The sequence below is a fragment of the Arachis stenosperma genome, chromosome 6, assembly GCF_014773155.1.
Source record: "Arachis stenosperma cultivar V10309 chromosome 6, arast.V10309.gnm1.PFL2, whole genome shotgun sequence".
Taxonomy (NCBI): Eukaryota; Viridiplantae; Streptophyta; class Magnoliopsida; order Fabales; family Fabaceae; genus Arachis; species Arachis stenosperma.
Window position 1 is genome coordinate 43842741 of NC_080382.1, and position 11202 is coordinate 43853942.

The 11202-nt window shown below is 36.3% G+C and overlaps 1 non-coding gene across 1 annotated transcript; it reads right to left on the reverse strand.

Annotated features, from left to right (window-relative positions):
• Positions 1-2168: 2168 nt before the first annotated feature.
• Positions 2169-2272, reverse strand: LOC130938531 (small nucleolar RNA R71). Its single transcript, XR_009069694.1, has one exon. It is a non-coding gene; the product is annotated as a small nucleolar RNA R71 (small nucleolar RNA).
• Between the last annotated feature and the right edge of the window lie 8930 nt (positions 2273-11202).

The following is an 11202-nucleotide window of genomic DNA, read 5'->3' on the forward strand; positions in this document are numbered from 1 at the left end:
GTAATTTTCTTTTTATTTGGTTTTCAAAAATTTTTTCAAAAAATTTTTATCCCTATTTTCGAAAAAATTATTTTTTTTAATAAATTATTCTATGGCTTCAAAATTTTTAAGAATGAATTCTAGAGTTTCATGGTAACATGTTGAAGCCTGACTGGCTGTAAAGCCATATCCAAATCCCCTTGGATTGAGGCTTCCACTTGTCAACAGGTCGGGTATGTATATGGAGTTGGATGAAATATCAGCTGTTGCATGCCTAATTTATATCTTCTAAAACTGGCTGGCTATTAAGCCATGCCCAACTCTTGGATTGGAGCTTTAGACCAATATTGAAAGATTCCTGGAATTCTTATTGAAAATTTTGAATTTCTTATTTTCTTTTTCCTATATGTTTTCGAAAAAAATAAAAGAAAATACAAAAAAATTCATAAAATCATAAAAACCAAAAATATTTTGTGTTTCTTCTTTGAGTCTCGTGTCATGTTCTACGTTTGGCGTCTTGCATGTTTTCTTTGCATAAAATTTTTTTCAAAAATATGTTCTTGATGTTCATCATGATCTTCAAAGTGTTCTTCATGTTCATCTTGACATTCATAGTGTTCTTGCATGCATCATGCGTTTTGATCCAAAATTTTCATGTTTTGGGTCATTTTTGTGTTTTTCTCTCTCATCATTAAAAATTCAAAAAAAAATCAAAAAATATCTTTTCCTTAATTTTCTCATAATTTTCGAAAATTTGAGTTGACTTAGTCAAAAATTTTTAAAATTAGTTGTTTCTTACAAGTCAAGTCAAATTTTCAAATTTAAAAATCTTATCTTTTCAAAATCTTTTTCAAAAAATCTAATCTTTTTCATTTTTTTATAATTTTCGAAATTTTTAAAATTTATTTTCAAAATCTTTTCCTTAATTTTATTTCAAAATTTTCGAAAATTTACTAACAAGTAATATGATTGATTCAAAAATTTGAAGTTTGTTACTTTCTTGTTAAGAAAGGTTCAATCTTTAAATTCTAGAATCATATCTTTTAAGTTTCTTGTTAGTCAAGTAATTAATTTTAATTTTAAAAATTAAATCTTTTTCAACCATATTTTTTTTATCATATCTTTTTATCTTATCTTTTTATCATATCTCTTTCAAAATTTTATCTTTTTCAAAAATTTGATTTCAAAATATCTTATCTAACTTCTTATCTTCTTATCTTTTCAAATTTGATTTTAATATCTTTTTCAACTAACTAATTAACTTTTTGTTTGTTTCTTATCTTTTTCAAAACCACCTAACTACTCTTCCCTCTCTAATTTTCGAAAATACCTCCTTCTTTTTCAAAAATTCTTTTTAATTAATTAATTGTTTTAAATTTTAATTTTAATTCTTTCTCATCTTTAATTTTCAAAAATCATTAACTCCTTTTCAAAATTAATTTTCGAATTCTCTCTCTCATCTTCTTCTATTTATTTATTTATTTACTAACACTTTTCTTCACCTCTCTTTATCTCCAATCACTGCCTCTATCCTCACCCTTGTGTTTGGATTCTTCTTCACTTTTATCCCTTTCTTCTTCTACTAATAATAAGGATCCTCTTTACTGTGACATAGAGGATTCCTCTTCTTTTCTTGTTCTCTTTTCTTTCATATGAACAGGAACAAGGAAAAAGGCACTCTTGTTGAAGCTGATCCAGAACCTGAAAGGACTCTAAAGAGGAAACTAAGAGAAGCTAAATTACAACAATCCAGAGGCAACCTTTCTGAAATTTTCGAACAAGAAAAGGAGATGGCAGCCGAACCCAACAATAATAATGCAAGGAGGATGCTTGGTGATTTAACTAAACCAACGTCCAAGTTTGATGGAAGAAGAATCTCAATTCCTGCCATTGGAGCAAAAAGTTTTTAGCTGAAACCTCAATTAGTTGCTTTAATGCAACAGAACTGCAAGTTTCATGGACTTCCATCTGAAGATCCTTATCAGTTTTTAACTGAGTTCTTGAAGATTTGTGAGACTGTTAAGACTAATGGAGTAGATCCTGAAGTCTACAGGCTCATGCTTTTCCCTTTTGCTGTAAGAGACAGAGCTAGAACATGGTTGGACTCACAACCTAAAGATAGCTTGGACTCCTGGGATAAGCTGGTCATGGCCTTCTTGGGCAAATTCTTTCCTCCTCAAAAGCTGAGCAAGCTTAGAGTGGATGTTCAGACCTTCAAGCAAAAAGATGGTGAATCCCTCTATGAAGCTTGGGAAAGATACAAGCAGATGACCAAAAAGTGTCCTTCTGACATGTTTTCAGAATGGACCATAATAGATATATTCTATTATGGTCTACCTGAGTTTTCCAAGATGTCATTGGACCACTCTGCAGGTGGATCCATTCACCTAAAGAAAACGCCTGCAGAAGCTCAAGAACTTATTGACATGGTTGTAAATAACCAATTCATGTACACTTCTGAGAGGAATTCTGTGAATAATGGGACGCCTCAGAGGAAGGGAGTTCTTGAAATTGATGCTCTGAATGCCATATTAGCTCAGAACAAAGTGTTAACTCAGCAAGTCAACATGATTTCTCAAAGTCTGAATGGATGGCAAAATGCATCCAACAGTACTAAAGAGGCATCTTCTGAAGAAGAAGCTTATGATCCTGAGAACCCTACAATGGCAGAGGTAAATTACATGGGTGAACCTTATGGAAACACCTATAATTCATCATGGAGAAATCATCCAAATTTCTCATGGAAGGATCAACAAAAGCCTCAACATGGCTTTAATAATGGTGGAAGAAACATGTTTAGCAATAGCAAACCTTTTCCATCATCTTCTCAGCAACAGATAGAGAATTCTGAATAAAGCTCCTCTAACTTATCAAATATAGTCTCTGATCTGTCTAAGGCCACTTTAAGTTTCATGAGTGAAACAAGATCCTCCATCAGAAATTTGGAGGCACAAGTGGGCCAGCTGAGTAAGAAAATCACTGAAACCCCTCCTAGTACTCTCCCAAGCAATATTGAAGAAAGTCCAAAAAGAGAGTGCAAGGTCATTGACATAGTCAATATGGCCGAATGCAAAGAGGAGGGGGAGGACGTGAATCCCAATGAGGAAGACCTCATGGGACGTCCCCCAACCAAGAAGGAGTTCCCTATTGAGGACCTAAAGGAATCTGAGGCTCATATAGAGGCCATAGAGATTCCATTAAACCTTCTTCTGCCATTCATGAGCTCTGAAGACTATTCTTCCTCTGAAGAGGATGAAGATGTAACTGGAGAGCAAGTTGCTCAATATCTAGGAGCTATCATGAAGCTGAATGCCAAATTGTTTGGTAATGAGACTTGGGAAGGTTAACCTCCCTTGCTCATTAGTGAACTAGATACATGGGTTCAGCAAACTCTACCTCAAAAGAGACAAGATCCTAGAAAATTCTTAATACCATGTACCATAGGCACCATGACCTTTAACAAGGCTCTATGTGACCTAGGGTCAGGCATAAATCTTATGCCACTCTCTGTAATGGAGAAGCTAGGGATCATTGAGGTACAGCCTACCTTATTCTCATTACAATTGGCAGACAAGTCAGTAAGACAAGCTTATGGATTAGTAGAGGACGTGTTAGTGAAGGTTGAGGGCCTTTACATCCCTGCTGATTTCATCATCTTAGACACTAGGAAGGAGGAGGATGAATGCATCATCCTGGGAAAACCTTTCCTAGCCACAGCAGAAGCTGTGATAGATGTTAACAGAGGAGAATTAGTCCTTCAATTGAATGGGGACTACCTTGTGTTTAAGGCACATGGCCATCCCTCTGTAACACTGGAGAGAAAGCATGAAAAGCTTCTCTCAGTACATAGTCAAAAAGAGCCCCCACAGTTAAACTCTAAGTTTGGTGTTGGGAGGCCACAACCAAACTCTAAGTTTGGTGTTGAGAAGACCCCACACTCAAACTCTAAGTTTGGTGTTGGGAGGACTTCATCGTGGTCTGAACTTCTCTAAAGGCTCCATGAGAGCCCACTGTCAAGCTAGTGACATTAAAAGAGCACTTGTTGGGAGGCAACCCAATTTTTATTTATCTAATTTTATTTTTTTGTTATTTTGTGTTTTATTAGGTTCATGATCATATGGAGTCACGAAAAAAATATAAAAATTAAAAACAGAATCAAAAACAGCAAAAGAAAAATCACACCCTATAGGAAAGACTTACTGGCGTTTAAACGCCAGTAAGGAGCATCTGGCTGGCGTTCAACGCCAGAACAGAGCATGGATCTGGCGCTGAACGCCAGAAACAAGCAACATCCTGGCATTCAAACACCAGGAATACACCCTGAGGAAAGCTGGCACTGAACGCCAGAAACAAGCATGGAACTGGCGTTCAATGCCAGAAACATGCTGCACATGGGCGTTGAACGCCCAGAACATGCATCACTTCGGCGTTTAAACGCCAGAATTGCATGCAAAGGCATTTTACATGCCTAATTGTTGCAGGGATGTAAATCCTTGACACCTCAGAATCTGTGGACCCCACAGGATCACCTCAGGTCCTGTGGACTTCACAGGATCCCCACCTACCTCGCCCTCTCTCTCTCCATTCATGGTCATCCCTTCTATTTTCCATTCACCACTCACATCCATCCACTCTTCCCCATACACCCCACCTACCTTCAAAATTCAAAATCTCTTTCCCACCCAATCCCACCCATATAGCCGAATACACACATCCCTCCATCTCCTCCATATCTGCTTTTTCTCCTTCCACTCTTTTTTCTTTGCTCGAGGGCGAGCAACATTCTAAGTTTAGTGTGGTAAAAGCATAGCTTTTTGTTTTTCCATAACCATTGATGGCACCTAAGGCTAGAGAAACCTCTAGAAAAGGGAAAGGGAAGACAAAAGCTTCCACCTCCGAGTCATGGAAGATGGAAAGATTCATCTCCAAAGCCCATCACTAAGAAGAGGATGGAGCAAACAAGAGAGACCATCCACAGATCTCAAGAGATGCATGAGGAAGTTCATCATCAAGAAATCCCTGAGAGACATCAAGGGATGCATTTTCCTCCAAATAACTACTGGGAATAACTCAACACTTCTCTAGAAGATTTGAGTTACAATGTGGATCAATTAAGGGTGGAACATCAAGAGCACTCCATCATTCTCCATGAAATTAGAGAAGATCAAAGAGCAATGAGGGAGGAGCAACAAAGGCAAGGAAGGGACATAGAAGAGCTTAAGGACATCATTGGTTCTTCAAGAAGAAGACGCCACTAAGGTGGATTCATTCCTTATTCTTATTTCTCTGTTTTTCAATTTTTATGCTATATGTTTGTTTATGTTTTGTGTCTCTACTTCATGATCATTAGTGTCTTGTGTCTATGTATTAAGGCTATGAATAATTCCATGAATCCTTCACCTTTCTTAAATGAAAAAATGTTTCTAATTCAAAAGAACAAGAAGTACATGAATTTCGAATTTATCCTTTAATTTAGTTTAATTATATTGATGTGGTGACAATACTTTTTACTTTCTGAATGAATGCTTGAACAGTGCATATTTTTTATCTTGTTGTTTATGAATGTTAAAGTTGTTGGCTCTTGAAAGAATGATGAACAAAGAGAAATGTTATTGACAATCTGAAAAATCATAAAATTGATTCTTGAAGCAAGAAAAAGCAGTGAAGAACAAAGCTTGCGAAAAAAAAGGGCCGCGAAAAAAATAAAAGAAAAAGAAAAAGCAAGCAGAAAAAGCCAACAGCCCTTAAAACCAAAAGGCAAGGGTAAAAAGGATCCAAGGCTTTGAGCATCAATGGATAGGAGGGCCCAAGGAAATAAAATCCAAGCCTAAGCGGCTAAATCAAGTTGTCCCTAACCATGTACTTGTGGCATGCAGGTCCAAGTGAAAAGCTTGAGACTGAGTGGTTAAAGTCGTGATCCAAAGCAAAAAGAGTATGCTTAAGAGCTCTGGACACCTCTAACTGGGGACTTTAGCAAAGCTGAGTCACAATCTGAAAAGGTTCACCCAGTCATGTGTCTGTGGCATTTATGTATCCGGTGGTAATACTGGAAAACACAATGCTTAGGGCCACGGCCAAGACTCACAAAAGTAGCTGTGTTCAAGAATCAACATACTTAACTAGGAGAATCAATAACACAATCTAAAATTCTAAGTTCCTATAGAAGCCAATCATTTTGAACTTCAAAGGAAAAAGTGAGATGCCAAAACTATTCAGAAGCAAAAAGCTATAAGTCCCGCTCATCTAATTAGAACTAATATTCATTGATATTTTGGGATTTATAGTATATTCTCTTCTTTTTATCCTAATTGATTTTCAGTTGCTTGGGGACAAGCAACAATTTAAGTTTGGTGTTATGATGAGCGGATAATTTATACGCTTTTTGGCATTGTTTTTAGGTAGTTTTTAGTAGGATTTAGCTACTTTTAGGGATGTTTTCATTAGTTTTTATGTTAAATTCATATTTCTGGACTTTACTATGAGTTTGTGTGTTTTTCTGTGATCTCAGGTATTTTCTGGCTGAAATTGAGGGACCTGAGCAAAACTCTAAAAGAAGGCTGACAAAGGACTGCTAATGTTGTTGGATTCTGACCTCCCTGCACTCAAAATGGATTTTCTGGAGTTACAGAACTTCAAATGGCGCGCTCTTAACAGAGTTGGAAAGTAGACATCCAGAGCTTTCCAGCAATATATAATAGTCTATACTTTATTTGAGATTAGATGACGTAAACTGGTGCTCAACGCCAGTTTCATGCTGCATTCTGGAGTCAAACGCCAGAAACATGTCACGAACCAGAGTTGAACGCCAAAAACACGTTACAACTTGGCGTTCAACTCCAAAAGAAGCCTCAGCTCGTGGATGGATCAAGCTCAGCCCAAGCACACACCAAGTAGGCCCCGGAAGTGGATTTATGCATCAATTACTTACTTTTGTAAACCCTAGTAGCTAGTCTAGTATAAATAGAACCTTTTATTATCATATTAGACATCCTGGATTGTATTTTTGATCCTGTGATCACGTTTTGGGAGCTGGCCTCTCGGCCATGCCTGGACCTTCATCACTTATGTATTTTCAACGGTGGAGTTTCTACACACCATAGATTAAGGGTGTGGAGCTCTGCTGTACCTCGAGTTTTAATGCAATTACTTCTATTTTTTATTCAATTCGACTTATTCTTATTCTAAGATATTTGTTGCACTTCAACTTGATAAAATGTGATGATCCATGACACTCATCATCATTCTCACCAATGAATGCGCGCACTGACAACCACTTCCGTTCTACCTTAGACCGGGCGCATATCTCTTGGATTCCTTAATCAGAATCTTCGTGGTATAAGCTAGAATTGATGGTGGCATTCATGGGAATCCGGAAAGTCTAACCTTGTCTGTGGTATTCCGAGTAGGATTCCGGGATTGAATGACTGTGATGAGCTTCAAACTCACGATTGCTAGGCGTGATGACAAACGTAAAAGAATCAAGGGATTCTATTCCAACATGATCGAGAACCGACAGATGATTAGACGTACTGTGACAGAGCATTTGGACCATTTTCACTGAGAGGATGGGATGTAGCCATTGACAACGGTGATGCCCTACATACAGCTTGCCATGGAAAGGAGTAAGAAGGATTGTGGGAAGGCAGTAGGAAAGTAGAGATCCAACAGGGACAATTTATCTCCATGTACTTATCCGAAATTCTCACCAATGATTTACATAAGTATTTCTATCTTTATTTATGTTTTATTTATTATTATTATTCAAAAACTCCATAATCAATTATTATCCGCCTAACTGAGATTTACAAGATGACCATAGCTTGCTTCATACCAACAATCTCCGTGGGATCGACCCTTACCCACGTAAGGTATCACTTGGACGACCCAATGCACTTGCTGGTTAGTTGTGCGGAGTTGTGACTAAGTGTGATTCACGTTTGAGAGCGCTACCAAGTTATTGGAGCCATTGTTGATGATCACAATTTCGTGCACCATTTTCTCCTTTATCTTCACCATTTAGGACAATCTCTTTTAATTCAGTAGTTCTTTGGCCACTGAATGATTCTGTTAAATCATAATTCAAGATGAATAATATGAACTTATTTATTCTTTAGTTGGGACAAGGTTTGAAGGCTTATGCTTATATCTTGAGTGCTATCCATTTCTATAAACACAGCCTGCAGATTCCCATAGATTTCTGATTTGCTGGCTTTCTGCTTTATGCTTTCTTCGACACTTTTAACCATCTTTCTTCTTATCAACTACAATTAAAAATTTTAATATCAAATCTCAGATTCATTAATAAGACTTGCTGCTACCGATTCCAAATTCCAATGCTCATTTACCTACCTATTTTTTTAGAACAGCCAGGCTCTTGGTGTGCAAGAGTGAAGAAAATTCCTGAGTGAACTAATAAAGCCACTAAATCAAACTTTGGGCCTTCTTAATTAGTAATAATTGGAGTATTTTTCATGCGGTTAATGAGATCGGTTTGAAATTATAAACCACCATGAGAAGCATGACTTTCTTGCTAAACTTAAACCTGTCATAATTTAATTTTTTTTATCATTTTATTACTTTGTATACTGATAAACCCCATTTGTAGGGTTTATCTTATGCTTCATTTAAGGGATTTTATGACCTTTTACCCACATTTATTCAATGAAATAGCATGGTTTTATAACTTCTCCTTTAATTGTGCTTAAGAGTGAAAACATGCTTTTTAGGTCTTAAAATAGCTAAATCTAATTCTCCTTGATTCCATTAGATGCCTTGATATGTTTGTTAAGTGATTTAAGGTTTAGGAGGCAAAGATTGGATCAAGAGAATGAAGAAAGAAGCATAAAAAGTTGGAGAACTCATGAAGAAATGAAAGAACCGGAAAGCTGTCAGGCCGACCTCTTCGCACTTAAACGACCATAACTTGAGCTACAGAGGTCCAAATGATGCGGTTCCAGTTGGGTTAGAAAGCTAACATCCGGGGTTTCGAAATGATATAAGATTTGCCATAGTTGCTACACGTATGGTGGCGCGCACGCGCATAGTACACGCACGCGCCGTTGCTGCCACCTGGTTCACTTGAAGCAAAACGTGGCCAGCGATTTTAGAAGCCTTGTGGGCCCAATCCAACTCATTTCTGATGCTATTTAAGCCAAGGATTAAAGAGGAATCAACATACTTTCATACTTTAGATGTTAGTTACCAATTAGTTTTAGTTTAGCTTTTAGTTAGTTTCTAGAGAGAGACGCTCTCTCTTCTCTCTAGAATTAGGATTAGGATTAGGATTAGTTCTTAGATCTAGGTTTTAATCTTTGCTTTCTTCTACTTCTACCTTTCAATTCCTTGTTGTTACATTCATCTTCATCTATCCTTTTGTTGTAATTTCCTTTATGTTGTTCTTATACTTTGTTGTAGATCTACTTTTGTTCTTCTTATTCTCTTTCAATTCAATTAGAGGTAATTCATAATAATTGTGTTCATTTGATTTGTTGTTGTTTAATTCCTTGCAATTGAGTAGTGTAGATTTACTTTTCTTGCAATTTTACTATGCTTTCCTTTTATGCCTTCCAAGTGTTTGATGAAATGCTTGGTTGGATTTTAGAGTAGAATTTTATACTCTTGGCTTGGAAAGGTAACTTAGGAACTCTTGAATTACTAATGTCCAAGTAATTGATGATTGGGAGCCATTTACTCTAGTTCTCACTAATTGAATTAGTGGAGAGTTAGGACTTATGGACTAGGATTGATATAGCTCATTTGACTTTCCTTTACTACTAGTTAGAGGATGATTTAATGAGATTAATCCTTGCCAATTCTCATATTGTGGTTAGTGATTAGGATAGAGATCCTTGACCACCAACCCTTGTCAAGACCTTTTTAGCCATTAGTTTACTTTCTTGCCATTTATCTTTCATGCCTCTTATCAAAACCCCAAAAATAACTCACAAGCAATAACAAGACACTTTATTGTAATTCCTAGGGAGAACGACCCGAGGTTTAAATACTTTGGTTTATAGATTTTAGGGGTTTGTACTTGTGACAAACAAATTTTTGCATGAGAGGATTATTGTTGGTTTAGAGACTATACTTCAACGAGATTTCAATAATGAAATTCTAAACCGTCAAAAATCTAATCATCATATACCCAATTTTAGTTTTCTATATATCCAAATAATTACTATCTTTTTATTTTGCTTTACTCAATGTCTATTAAAGAGAACAAACATTATACTACTTAATTTGATGTCACTCTATCTGAGAATGTATAAGTAGCAGTTGCGTGTGGGGTCCAGTACCTTAGCAGTTGCTTTGGATCTTCAAACGTATATAAACAATTTGGGAGCTTCTAAGTTTCACCATGTTCCTTCACCAGCCATAGTTAAAGCCTCTCAAATCTAAAAAAAATAGAAAAAGAAACAGCTTTTCATGTTTTGTTTTTAGTTTGAATGTGTTGATAAGAGAAGAGAAAATGGAGAGTTTGGTGATGAGTGGGAAGAAGCTTTGTGTGATGGTGTTATGTTTGTACTGAGTTCATGTAGTGACAGCTTCTATTACATATGATCATAAAGCAATTGTTGTTAATGGGCAGAGAATGATTCTGTTTTCTGGTTCTATACACTACCCTAGAAGCACACCTCAGGTACTTTCTTTCTTAATTATGTTTTTCTTTTATTAATCATTCTTTTTAATTGTATTTTCTCATTGTTCATTGATGGGGAAATGCATGTAGATGTGGCCAGAGCTTATTCAAAAAGCTAAAGAGGGAGGGTTGGATTTTATTCAAACTTATGTGTTTTGGAATGGCCATGAACCTTCTCCAGGAAAAGTAATTCACTTTCCAAAAAATTTGCAGGGTTTTTATTCTTTCATTTGAAAAAGAATTGGAAAGAAATTAAAACTAATATACTTTTGCTTTCAAAATATTTCAGTATTTTTTCGAGGATAGGTACAACTTAGTTAAGTTCGTCAAGGTAGTGTAACAAGCTGGACTTTATGTTAATCTCCAAATTGGTCCCTACATATGTTCTGAATGGAACTTTGGGTAATGATCTTCATAATTTGGCTTATATTTTAATATAATATTAGGAGTGAAAGGAGATTATTCTAATGCTTATTGCTAAGTCAACACTTCTCTTGCAAGTTAACTTTGCAGCCATCTTGAAGGCAATGCATTCTTTTAGTGCCGAATCAGAAAAGGAGTTGAGCTTTTCAAACGGTGATTTC